The sequence below is a fragment of the Nelumbo lutea genome, chromosome 1 (assembly GCF_056320005.1).
Source record: "Nelumbo lutea isolate HS-2025 chromosome 1, American lotus-T2T, whole genome shotgun sequence".
NCBI classification, from domain to species: domain Eukaryota; kingdom Viridiplantae; phylum Streptophyta; class Magnoliopsida; order Proteales; family Nelumbonaceae; genus Nelumbo; species Nelumbo lutea.
The window spans coordinates 10,049,050-10,061,630 of NC_142684.1; the positions used below are offsets into that span (position 1 = coordinate 10,049,050).

The 12,581-nt window shown below is 34.5% G+C and overlaps 1 long non-coding RNA gene across 2 annotated transcripts; it reads right to left on the reverse strand.

The window, feature by feature from the left end:
- Positions 1–1,656: 1,656 nt before the first annotated feature.
- On the reverse strand, positions 1,657–11,604 carry LOC148873454 (uncharacterized). 2 transcript variants are annotated; one of them, XR_016105901.1, is made up of 5 exons: positions 10,675–11,604; positions 3,374–3,417; positions 3,194–3,255; positions 2,411–2,510; positions 1,657–1,979 (listed from the first exon to the last, which is right to left on the reverse strand). It is a non-coding gene; the product is annotated as an uncharacterized LOC148873454 (long non-coding RNA). The 2 variants fall into 2 exon arrangements; XR_016105900.1 differs by lacking the exon at positions 2,411–2,510.
- Positions 11,605–12,581: the final 977 nt, after the last annotated feature.

Consider the following 12,581-nt stretch of genomic DNA (forward strand, 5'->3'; position numbering starts at 1 on the left):
ACATTTCCCTTGCAATCCGTTTGGTTCGTGCAATATGGATGAGAAAATAAGAATATTTGTTGAATATTTCTATTTTCTCATGTTCGTTTTGAGAGATATGATGCAATGAGATGGGATTAGTATTCTCAAAATAATGGACGCGGGGTCTCACCAAATAGGTGCAACCCCAGTGAGACACAAAAGTTGCATGACGAGTGAGAAAACTTTATCGAGGGTGGACTGTTCTCATCTCCCACCTCTGCAATGGTCCAAACTTCAACTACTTTATCTTTCATCTCCAACGAGGTTTACGGCCTCCAGTAAATACTCACATCCCCTTTTAGGCTTTCATGCTATTTGGTGTTTTGTTCTACGAAAAACACCATTCTCTTCCTCCATCAACTTTGATCTTAGATCTTAGACGACAAGGAGATAGGATATTATCTGTCTTCTCTAGCGATGGTAACCTTGTCTTCATCTTCTCAGACGACAAGGAGACAGAATTCCGTTTTGCACATTATCCATGTTTTATTTTTGCATTTTTTTTATCAAGAACATTTTTCCTTTCATGTGTTTTAGGTGCTTAGCAGACAAGGAACACAGGTTTGTTTCTGAAAATTGGAGTTTTCATCCTCATCTTCTACAAAAGTCTGTTTTCATCCTCATCATCTTCCCATATCTTCTCCATTTGCCAGCCCTTTGTAATTGGGTTGACCTTAATCTGATCCACTTTCTGGTCGGATCATATTATCCAATGTGAAGATCTGAACAAATGTGAACTAAATTCAATCAAATAGGATTGAATCGGATCATGATCCGATCCATTTGCACCCCTAGTTATGCTACTGCACCATGCAGTCCCATGGCTTAAAGTGTCCACATAAAATTATAACAAATAGCTAGGTGTAGGTTCTTGAAAATTGGTGACCCTTGTCAAATCTAACAACAATAGGAGAAAATTGAGTTATAAAAATTGAGTAATTGACAATGATGGCTAAATATCAATTCTTTTAAACATGAAAATTGAGTAATTAACAATGATAAATATCTTAGTTGGTAATGTTTGGATCGGTTCTTTTTAGACTCGAACCTGATACAAAACCAAAATCCTTGTAGGGTCATGGGTCAAATCTTTTGAGAATTATATTCATGTGTCAAGGGCGAATCTAGGATATGTGACTTTTGCCTAAGAGTTGATCTAAACTAAAGTGTGAGCCTATCTGTTTCTTCTTAACTCTTACTTCTTAAGAAGATCCCTAGTCCCCTCTTGTTACTTGTTAGTTTATTGTGCGATCTCATTTCCATGTTTGTAATCAAATTGACCATTGATTGCAAATTCTAGCTCATTTTAGTTTTGAGTTTTAGCACGAGTTAGTTTGTTTACAGTATAGGTCAAGGAAAATAAAAAATGAAACAAAATAAAGAAAGTAGACTAGATTGCACTCAAATGAAACTACAATGAGAACAAATGGAATGCCAAGAAAATGCAAATGGAATGCCAAGAAGTAGACCACTCAATGAATTTATACTAATTTTGTTCTCTGTTTCAACTTTAAAACACAAACACACTGACGAAATGCAAACGAGAAAGAACTGAAGAAGAAGCTATGAAGACATGTCATCCTAACAACAGCTTACCTGAGAAAATATAAGGGAAGAATAATGGTAGCCTTCTCATTGTATATACACACAAAAAGCTTATGATATTATGTACAACAAGGTAGCGCAAATCTGCAAATATAATTTTTGAAATGTTGGATGAGACTTCATCACTTGACGGTGCAAGGCTCGTGGCCTTTGAAAAGGCACTTTCTTTCTATTTCTTTTTAATTATTCTTGATATAATGTTATGCCCCCAAAAAATAGGAAAATCATGAGAAATACAATCAATACAACGACTATCTTAATCATCAGCCACCGATTGGATGAGATACTATTGAGGTTGAGTTCTCATCAATCCATGTTCTCGTTTGCTAGTGTCATCCATGTTCTCATCAATCCTATCAGGTTGAGTTCAAATAGAAGGTTAGATATCATCAATGTATCCTTGACCACAGATTATGAATCACAGATTCCATTCTATATTTTAATACAAGAAAAATAAAATAACCATCAAATCACCGTCATTAACATGTCCAACTGCTAATTCTGTATAGGATTTCTCAAGAATAAGAATGGATATTGAATGGTCAGACATTCAGACTGCCTGCATATTTATGTGAAAGAATAAAAAGTAATTTCTGCCCACAGACTAGAGATTGTTCAATCTATCCATGAATATTTGCTAAGCATATAAACAAATCATTATGGGGTCATGGTTTAGTTGAATTGCTAGCAAAACAGAGGGTGACAAGTTCTATGTTTTGGGGAATGCAACAAGGGGGGTTTGTACTCAACAATGAACCTGAATTTGAAGGTTAGTTGAGGTTACCATCCTTTCAATCGTTGTTTACTTTATCTCTACTCAATGTAATAAAATTATTCTTCGTTGCTGAGTTTCTATACTTTAAGTAAAAAAACCACCTAGGCAACTGCAGATCAAGATACCAGAACAGAATTAATAAGCAATATTTCAGATTTGGGTGGGGGTTGTTAAATAATCCAGAATACAATCTAGGCAGTTCAACAATTTGAGATGTTTGTAACAGTCTAGCAGATGTGCACACATATTGAATGGGACCAACTTCAGAGATTGGATGGGCTAATAATAAGCCAAACCAATGATTGCCAACCTGTAACTATATAACTATATATATATTATTGGGTTCATTTGTCTGGTGGGAAAGAGCTCTACTGCAACTTAAAGGAAACCTGGAAATGCATAGGTTGATTATAATATATGCAGTCTCCTATGAAACTATGGGACACATGGTGTATCAGGGTCCCAAACCATCTACAAGACTTGGAACATCTTAGTTGATAAAGTTAGAAATGCCTAGATTGTATTACTATTGAGCAATAAATACCGTAAGTTCGAGAGTAGAAAGTAGAATATAAAACCTGATTGCAAGCTCTCCTTGATGAGAGAAAACAAAAGGAAGAGAAAGAACAAATAATAACTCAAGACGAAACTCTAGGATTCAGTGAATTTCGACTGATCCTAGGTATCAATTTATAATGGTTAGAAGTAAAGATCAATTACAACTGTGACTGTACAAGATTACCAAAACTGATATTCAGAGGAACCTAGGAGATCCAACACTGATATCATCACCTGGCTTTAGTCTAAACTCGACTTGCTCAAATTGCCCCGACTGCAGGACTCTTCAACATAATCTGCAACAAAAAAAAAAAAACAACAGCAAATTACTTAGCATGGAACTTAGAAATATAAAAGTACAAAATATTGAATGGAAGACTAAAAACTTGCAGAATCCGTTCAAGGACACTAAACCTCTGCTTGTTTAGGTTTCATGGATATAGCAGGAGAAATTAAACCTGCAAATGAATAGCTTACACAATCAAACATTTGTTCATGTGAAAACACCAAAAGATATATAATGTTGGTAAGCAAGTTTCACCCCAGAGATAAGGTGGGGCCCATGAAAAAACATGTCCAACATTGCCAATGTCAACTCTCCAATCAAGGTTGAAAGCATCAAATATGTGTCACACTGTATTGTAAGATATATATCGGCTTCCAGGATTAAATAATAATACAAGGTGTGCATCAATGGTGATAACTTGCACTGAAACACTGAAACAGAGACAAATAGAGAGCAATAACTTGCAGTCATTACATCAGGAGACAAATTCCGCATTCCCACTTTGATTCCCTTCACACAATTTTAGAGCACCAAGGAGTTAAATTCAACCTGCCTTTTTTTCATTTGTGTGCAACTAAAACAATCTAGGCCGTAGTAGGAAGGGAAAAGCTTCCTGATTTGTAAGACCAACTAGGACCAGAATAAGCCACAAGACACTCTTAAAACACATGTCCTACACCCCAGATGGACCCGAATTTCCAAAAGAACCATAAAAAGGTTTCTGCTTTGTCTAGATCAAGAATGGCCCTTACAACTAGCTGAAACACCAAAGTTTTATACCATCAGAAACAAGTAATCTCGACTTTTAGTTGCATACAAGAAAATCTTGACTTCTTCGAGAGCCATCTTCTTCAAAATCTTTTGTCCATATTTGTATCACAGATAATGACCCTAAAAACATTAAAATAGCAAAAAACTATAAAATGATATTTCACATATCATGCATGTTTTTATATATACATACATGTATATATAATATAATATACATACATTTTTATTTATAATTTTATTCCAAATAAATTGTAATTTTTTTAATTTCATTTTATTATTACATATTGAAAACATAAAATTTCATATAAAATAAAAATTTAAGAGTTTTTTAAAACTTTGACTATTTTTTAATTTATTATAAATTTATTATTATTTTTTCAATTTTTATTAAAAAAGATGCCTCTCATGGCTTGGCTAGCCCGGGCCCGCCAAGCCCCACGACATGGGCCATGCCATGTCTGACCTCTAAAGGGCCACACGCTAACCCTACACAACCTGATTTACACCTCTATGCAAGAAATCAACTAGATCACTAGTGAATCTTCCTTCTACACCTTGATCCCCCACAAGACCGTACAATAACAAATCAACTACAAAACTAGCTACCCTTTGTACAAATTCAAATTCAATTGACCCAAAAAGGTTCATGTCAATGAAAATCACCAAATATGTTTGGTGTAGTCATTGGTTTCCTATTTCTCGAAAATAGAATCATCTTCAATAGCAACCAATTTCTTAGAATCAATTCTCTAGATGACTAAAGCTGCATCGTCATCAAATACATATAGAGATAAGTTACATGTTCATGTCAAAGGGTCCCTTTGAAGGTTAAGGCCTCTACAACCATGTCCAAGGGGCCCTTTGATGCTTATTATATACGTAGAGACAATTAGTAATTGTCTCCATACACAACTCAGCACCAACATAGTGGGACCAATGAAAAGCTTTCAATGAGCAGGGCTGTGATTTCTTCTACAGGTTTCTAAGGTTGTTGCCCAACCTAAGACAACTGGGAATTACAGAAGATAGTAGCTCTCTTATCCGAGGTTGCCCAACCTTAGGTGTTAGACAAAATGATTTGGAAGTGGAAAATTGAAACTTCTCTTCTCTACCTTTTCACAAAACAATTTTAAAGACAAGGAAAACAATTGAAGCCACACATAGTTACTTATAATGAATACCACTTGAATTCTCTCTCTCCAACACCTTAAACACCAAAGATCTACAACAACAAGGTCAAGAAAATTAAGCCCAACATATTAAGAACCTTTATTGAATCCAAACAACAAATACCCAAAATTGACTTGATAAGCTACTAGCTACAAGGTCCTAATGTGAAATAAAATAATTGAAAGATTTTATAACGATTCTCTTAAGAACTTAATAGGAAATTCAATGAACATATAAAAAACTTAGCTGTTAATGCATATCAGTAAGAGCATGTCAATTTACATTAAATAAACTTTTTGGATTGGAGTAATGGCCCAACTTACATCAACACAACTTTAGTACATATCAATAACCTCATTCACAACTAAAACATCTTCAATATATTCAATGAATTCGTATCAGAGCATGAAATAATTAACTATAAAATGCAAATTTCATTTGAGATGTTTTCTTGGTTAACTAGTCAATGTTTGTCTAACCACTTTTTTATTAATAAAATTTGAAATCATAAAAGACTTTTAGGTATGTAACGCAATAACCTAATGGCCAACTATAGAACAAAATTAATTGGAATTAATTGGAAGACTCTGATTTAAGGCTATGTTTGGTTTGTGGGAAGCCTTTAGTGGGATGGGAAAAGATGGAATGGTGGGTGGATTTTTCCATGTTCCATATTTTGGTTGCAAAAGGGAAACTAATGGGAAAATCAACCTTAGCTTATCAACCTTAGTTTAATAATCAATTAATACTAAATTATTAAATAAATAATTAATTATTACTAGATTCATAACCCATAAATTATTAATTATTTAATAAAGCATTAATAAGTATCATAAAATAAAATATTAAATAATTAATAATTTCATTAAAATATATTATACGAAATAATTTATCAAGGAAAACTAATTTAACAATTTATAAATAAATAATATTATTCAAATATTCAAGTTATAACTTATAAACTAAAAAAATTTAAACGTTATTTAATTAAAATAATAAACTAACTACTTATAGATTTTAAATAATTAATATCCAATTAATAATTTAATACAAAATAGAAAAAAATGTAATAATTACAAGTTAAAATTAACAAAAACTAGTTACTAATGAATTAACTAAGCAATTAATGAATAACTCAATAAGGATTTTATTATTATAAATCTAATTAAAAATAATTAAATAATTAAAACATAATTAATACTAAAAATAATATTATTAATTCCTAATAAATATTAATAAAATAAATTTTAAAATATTAATTCTTATTAACTAATAAAATTATTTCATTAAAACATTAGTAATTAATGGAATATGAAATGATGGTTAATAAAAATATAACTAATAAATTAATTAAAAATTGCTATTAGGGTTGATTTTCCCACTATTTTCCCTTTCGCAACCAAGCAATGGAATATGAAATTTTCCACCCGTTTTGCCTTTTCCCATACCCATCATTTCCAATCCCACCAAAATCTCCCCACAAATGAACCGTAACCTTAAATCAGAGACTTCAAGTAAAGTTTCATCTATAGTAAATGGGCCATTAGGGTATTACAATACATACCTTTATGTCTTTTATGATTTCAAATTTTAATAATAGAAAAGTGGTTAACCTTGACCAATTAATCAAATGAACAATAAATTTGCAATTTGATAGTTAAGTTTATTGCATTCTTTGATATTAAATCGTTGAATATATTCAAGATGTTTTAGTTGTAGATACTCTTATTGATATGTATTAAAGTTGTATGTATTAAAGTTGTATTGATGTAGGTTGGGTCACTATTCCAATCCAAAAAGCTTATTTCATGTTCTTTGACATGTTCTTATTGAGATATATTAACAATTAAGTTTATTTAATGTTCATTGAACTTCATATTAAATTTTTAAGAGAACCATTACAAAATCTTCCAATTATTGCATTCCACATTAATTGAGAAACATAAAAGTGACATGCTTATAAAAGTCCTAATAATCAAAGGTTGTTGAACTACTTAAAAAATTAGGACTTTGTAGCTAATAGCTCATCAAGTCAATTTTAGATATTTGTTGCTTGGATTCAACAAAGGTTCTAGTATCATATATGTTTGGCTCAACTTTCTTGATCTTGTTGTTGAAGATCTTGGGTGTTTATGGTGTTGGAGAGAGATAGAGTTCAGGTGGCGTTCATTATAACTAACTCATTGTGGTGGCTTCAATTGTATTCATTTGTCTTTAAGACTGTTCTCTAAAAAAGTAGAGAGGAGAAGCATCAATTTTCCACTTTCAAATCCTTTTGTCTAGTGCACCCGAGGTTGGGCAGCAGGCTTTGAGATTAGATAAGAGAGTTGCTATCTCCTTTAACTCCTAGTTTTGTAAGTTCAACCTTGGATAAGAGGGCTACTATCTCCTTCAACTCTAGTTCGAGGTTGGGCACAGCCTTAGAAACCTATAGACTATCTTTGAGAACAAATCACACCCATGGCCTGTTGAATATGTCGAAACATGATGAAAACTTTTCATTGGTCCATGTGTTGGTGCTTCTAGACATGTCATATCAGATTGAGTTCTATATGGAGACAATTACTAATTGTCATTGTATGCCCTTAAATGATTTCTCCATACTTCAACCCATGTCTTTATCCCTTGCTCTTCTAGCCCCTAAACTCGTAGAAAATCACTTCTTACTGATTTTGTAATGGTCTTCTTTGAACATAACAAACCTTATTCTACTTTCCCTCATTTTACTACCTATTGAAACTACTCCTAGATTCATGGAGAAAAACTCATTTCTAGCCTTATATTTTCTAGTTTTCCCACTTATCAATCTCAATGTCTACATTCCCACCACTCATTTTTAAACATGTTGTCTTGGCTTCCCACCACCACTCATTGTGTTGGCTTCCCACTTACAATGATTTATCAATGAATTAATTACGAATTTTTCCGTATTTGTCATTGAGTAATCGATCAACTTCACTCACAAACAGTAGGAAAATTCACAACAAACAATGTAGGACTACAAGTTTATGGTAATCAGGAGACTGGCACACAAGGCCTCTCTGATATTCACAGCCAAATAAGAGAATATAAATATCTTGGAACACAACTCTGTATGGATCCTATAGAACTGAAAATTCAGATAAACTAAGTTTTGTGTGAAGTGCCAATAATTTGGGATGAGCTTCTGAAATTTTGGCCAAACAAATTCACCCAATGTATCATGATCCATTGGAAAAATAAAATGTCATTAAACTAACATTTTTTAATTAACTGGTAAAAATTCTAGTTATAAAAAGCTATTTTGTACAGTAAATACTTGCAACTTCCAAGAGAATTCAGCTTCTAAAATTTACCACTCTAATGTCATCAAAGTGAAATTTACATCATAGACTGCTTGGATTCACAACAAACAACGTAGGACTACAAGTTTATGGTAATCAGGAGACTGGCACACAAGGCCTCTCTGATATTCACAGCCAAATAAGAGAATATAAATATCTTAGAACACAACTCTGTATGGATCCTATAGAACTGAAAATTCAGATAAACTAAGTTTTGTGTGAAGCGCCAATAATTTGGGATGAGCTTCTGAAATTTTGGCCAAACAAATTCACCCAATGTATCATGATCCACTGGAAAAATAAAATGTCATTAAACTAACATTTTTTAATTAACTGGTAAAAATTCTAGTTATAAAAAGCTATTTTGTACAGTAAATACTTGCAACTTGCAAGAGAATTCAGCTTCTAAAATTTACTACTCTAATGTCATCAAAGTGAAATTTACATCATAGACTGCTTGGATTGATATCCATTAGAAAGGGTGAAAAACCATTCACCTTGATGAGAGCTAACCAATTGTAGAAAGCTGTTAAATAGTTCACTATTTTATTTTCTTACATAGGTGTCTAAGAGTGTTTTGGCACCAAATAAAGATACACAACATTTTTTTTACTTAGTTTTGTTCTAAAATACTGGAAATGAATAAAAGAAAATCGGTGACTTTTGAAGGCATGATAGCTTCTAAGTGGTAGGAAAAACTAGTACTACCTAGTGTCTATGTCATCCACCTTCATGGAATTTAGTAATGGAAATAAAAGAGGTTAATCTACATGTAGAACTCCATAACAGTGGGTAATTCTGAGTTTATGATTGTGCTACTTTTGCATTGCGAATCGGAATATTTTCAGTATAATTTTATACTTTTTTATGATTAACAAAGTATAGTTATGGACTTTACCCTTAATAAATTAGACAACTTGCAAAACTTATTAGTTCCCCTCATTTATGATTCATTAACCTCATTGAACAATAAAATGACTATTATGTATATGCATTGCATCAAGACTACATTTGCTAGGATCACATGCCAAATAAGCACAAGAACACAAATATCATCCCACAAATGTAGGAAAAACAAATATGCACAATTGCACCATTGTTGCATGGATTTTCCTAAATAGATGGCATACCCATGACAATCAGAGTCCAATAATCCTTTCTCAATGACACTTCAACGTAACATTCCATTTTTTATTTGACTTAAGTGTACAGATAATGTTCAAGATTACTATAATTTTTTTATATCAAATGTTGCTTAGTAACAAAGTCAACATTTTTTGCAGGCATACAATGTCAAAATTCAGAAAAAAATAAAAGAATAACTATTTTCTTCTGCTCGCTTAGTAAGGAAGTGAACTACTTCGATGATATATCATATATGAACTATTTTCGTGAGTCTATGTTTTCTCATCTTGCCAAGCCAGACTCTTGGACAAGCGTTGGATTCTGACTCCCGTATCCTTATAATGCAACATTAGTTTGCCCTAAATAAACACACTCATTCTCTTGTCGTTTAGAGTTTTGGTATTTTGATACACTTAAATCACACTATCCATATTGGATCCGATTAGGAAATAGTGAAATGGGTTAAAGATACGTATTCATTAGAAGTGGGTTCGTTCAGCACTTACAACTGACGTATGCAAACAAGAAAACAGCCTTCTTCAGAGATATAATGATCACAAGCATCAATTTTTTCCATCCATATCAGAAATATCAATATTGAGTTCCAATCAGTATTGGATATCAAAATCATTTCTAGGAACAACATTTATAGAAGAATAAACAAGTAAACGTCCGTTTCTTCTGGTTCATTAACGAGTTGTTACAATGCAAACGTCTTTTACATAGACAAGTTCACGGTCACCCTTAACAGCAAGCAAAACCACCACATAGATCGGAATAATTACTTGCATTAAAATATACATATCCAAATCAGATATTAGTATTGCATATTGTAAACAGACAAGAATTTGCAGATAAGGCTGAAGAAAAATCTTGACATAAGGTTTTTGAGATCAAAGAGTGACTGTTTCAACAGAAAATGAATCAATAATGTACCCCCATAACAAATCCGTCACAACAGTAAAACTGAATTAAACATCGCCCAAAAAGCATATCTCTGGAAGGAAACAGAAAGGTAAAACGTTGATCGAACTACACACCTCAACGGGAGCTGAACTATCCTTACTTTGTTGTGGTTGTGTTGAACCCCAAGCACTAGGCGGAGCTGTTATTGCATAGTAATCGTCATCATCATCAACATCGGCCCAAGATTTAACCGTCAGAGGCGCCGGCGTCGAGTAAACCTGGGGTCAGGTTCCTTGGCCTGGTTTTTGGAAGATCCCTTGCTCTTCGACGACCCATGCTCCTTGTCAGATTTCTTCTTTCTCCTAAGGCTTTCGAGAGCAGCGAAAACGTTCGTATTGCTTATCCCCAAGGGCCCATCGTCCATCCTGCTTCCACCTCCAACCATTTCTAGCCCGATATCAAACAAGCCACAGTTGTGTTATTGTGTATTGGAGCAAACGCCTCCGAAGACTAGAAGCATCAGTTCTATTTGCCAGATTGAAACTAAGATAACAAATCTCTAGCCTTGCAAGGATTCAAGACTAGGGTTACAGAGAAACGTCTAAACCAATTAGATTTTCCTACAGAAAATAAATAGGGCTCAACAGACTCGGGCAAAAAACACCTAAGAAGGACTCGGTAACCTTGTAGCCTCACCACACTCGATGTCGCCAAAAAAAATACCAGAGTTCTGATGAAGAAATTAGGGTTTCGAAACAAATGAATCAAAAGAAACCCAGAGAAAATTAGAGTTCCCCCCGGAGCTATCAAAGCCGGAAAAGAGAGCTAGAGATTCAGAGGCCGTGATTAACAGATTACTATCTACAGAATAGGGTTCTGAAAGGCTGGGGGGGCATTCGAGCGAAAATGGAGACATGGGTAGGATATGGAGTTAGGGTTTCCAGAGCGATGGTGTAGATGAGTTTTTTCCGTCTCTCAAAGGACTTCAAGACCTCTCTCTAGATGACGCAGGTGACGAACACGAGTTCCGTCCTTTTATACCAACAACAGACATGACGAAACCCTCTCCTTCCCTTTCCCTCTCGCCGAGATAATTTTAAGGTGTTTCCAACGTGTGACAATATCATACCGCTTACGAACTTGATCAATTAATCCAACGGCAAATAATTGCCTTCAGCGTGGATTTCTGGGACGCACAAAAAGGTATCCTTTGTCTTCTTAACTTCATCTGGCCCGTTCATACCAGTTTTAATGTAAGGTGGGCCAGTGGAATGGTCGTTTGGTCCACAACCAAGTCCACGTGTTTGAGTGCCGCTGTAAAGTCTGCTGATGGCGGTTACAGATACGTGGAATTTGAGGACACGTGGCTTGGAAGCAAAGAACTTGGAGACGCGTCCTCTGAAAGAGATCAAGCAGGGATGCTGCCTACCGTCGGATGTGTTGACCAAACAACTCAGTAAAGTTTTTTCACGAGTTTGATACGTGCCACGTGTCCTTTCAACAGGTATTTCTATCAAGCATCATTGCAGCCGAGCTGCCTCGCGAGCACGCTTCAGACAAAGGTGGGCCCAAAAACTATGCATTGGTACTTGGTAGGCCTCGTCGGCTATCCTTTTCTTTTAATATTCAAATAAAAAAAATTTCCTCTTCGCTTTTTCTTCTTTTTCCCTTTTCTGTAGCAGACCCGACTGAACAGTCAGGACTCGGGATAAGCAGGACGAGTAGTGATCTGTTACCAACGAGTCTTTACTATTCCTGTCCCAACATGCCACTGAAGCCCCACATTAGGAATATTTCTTTGTCATTCATTGAGGATGTTCCCGATGTACGGTTGGGACTTTTTAGTACCGTGTATTGATAGCTGATCCGAAGTCCGAACCCATACTGGACGGAGATGGAGATGGGCTTTGATCAGACATTAAACAGAATCGTTGACCCGGGCGAATCTCCCGTAAAAGGCAAAAAACATAAAACGAAACCGTTTCGAGTTTCGACAACCAGATTTAGACACGGTTCAACCAGTCGACTGATCATTCAAACC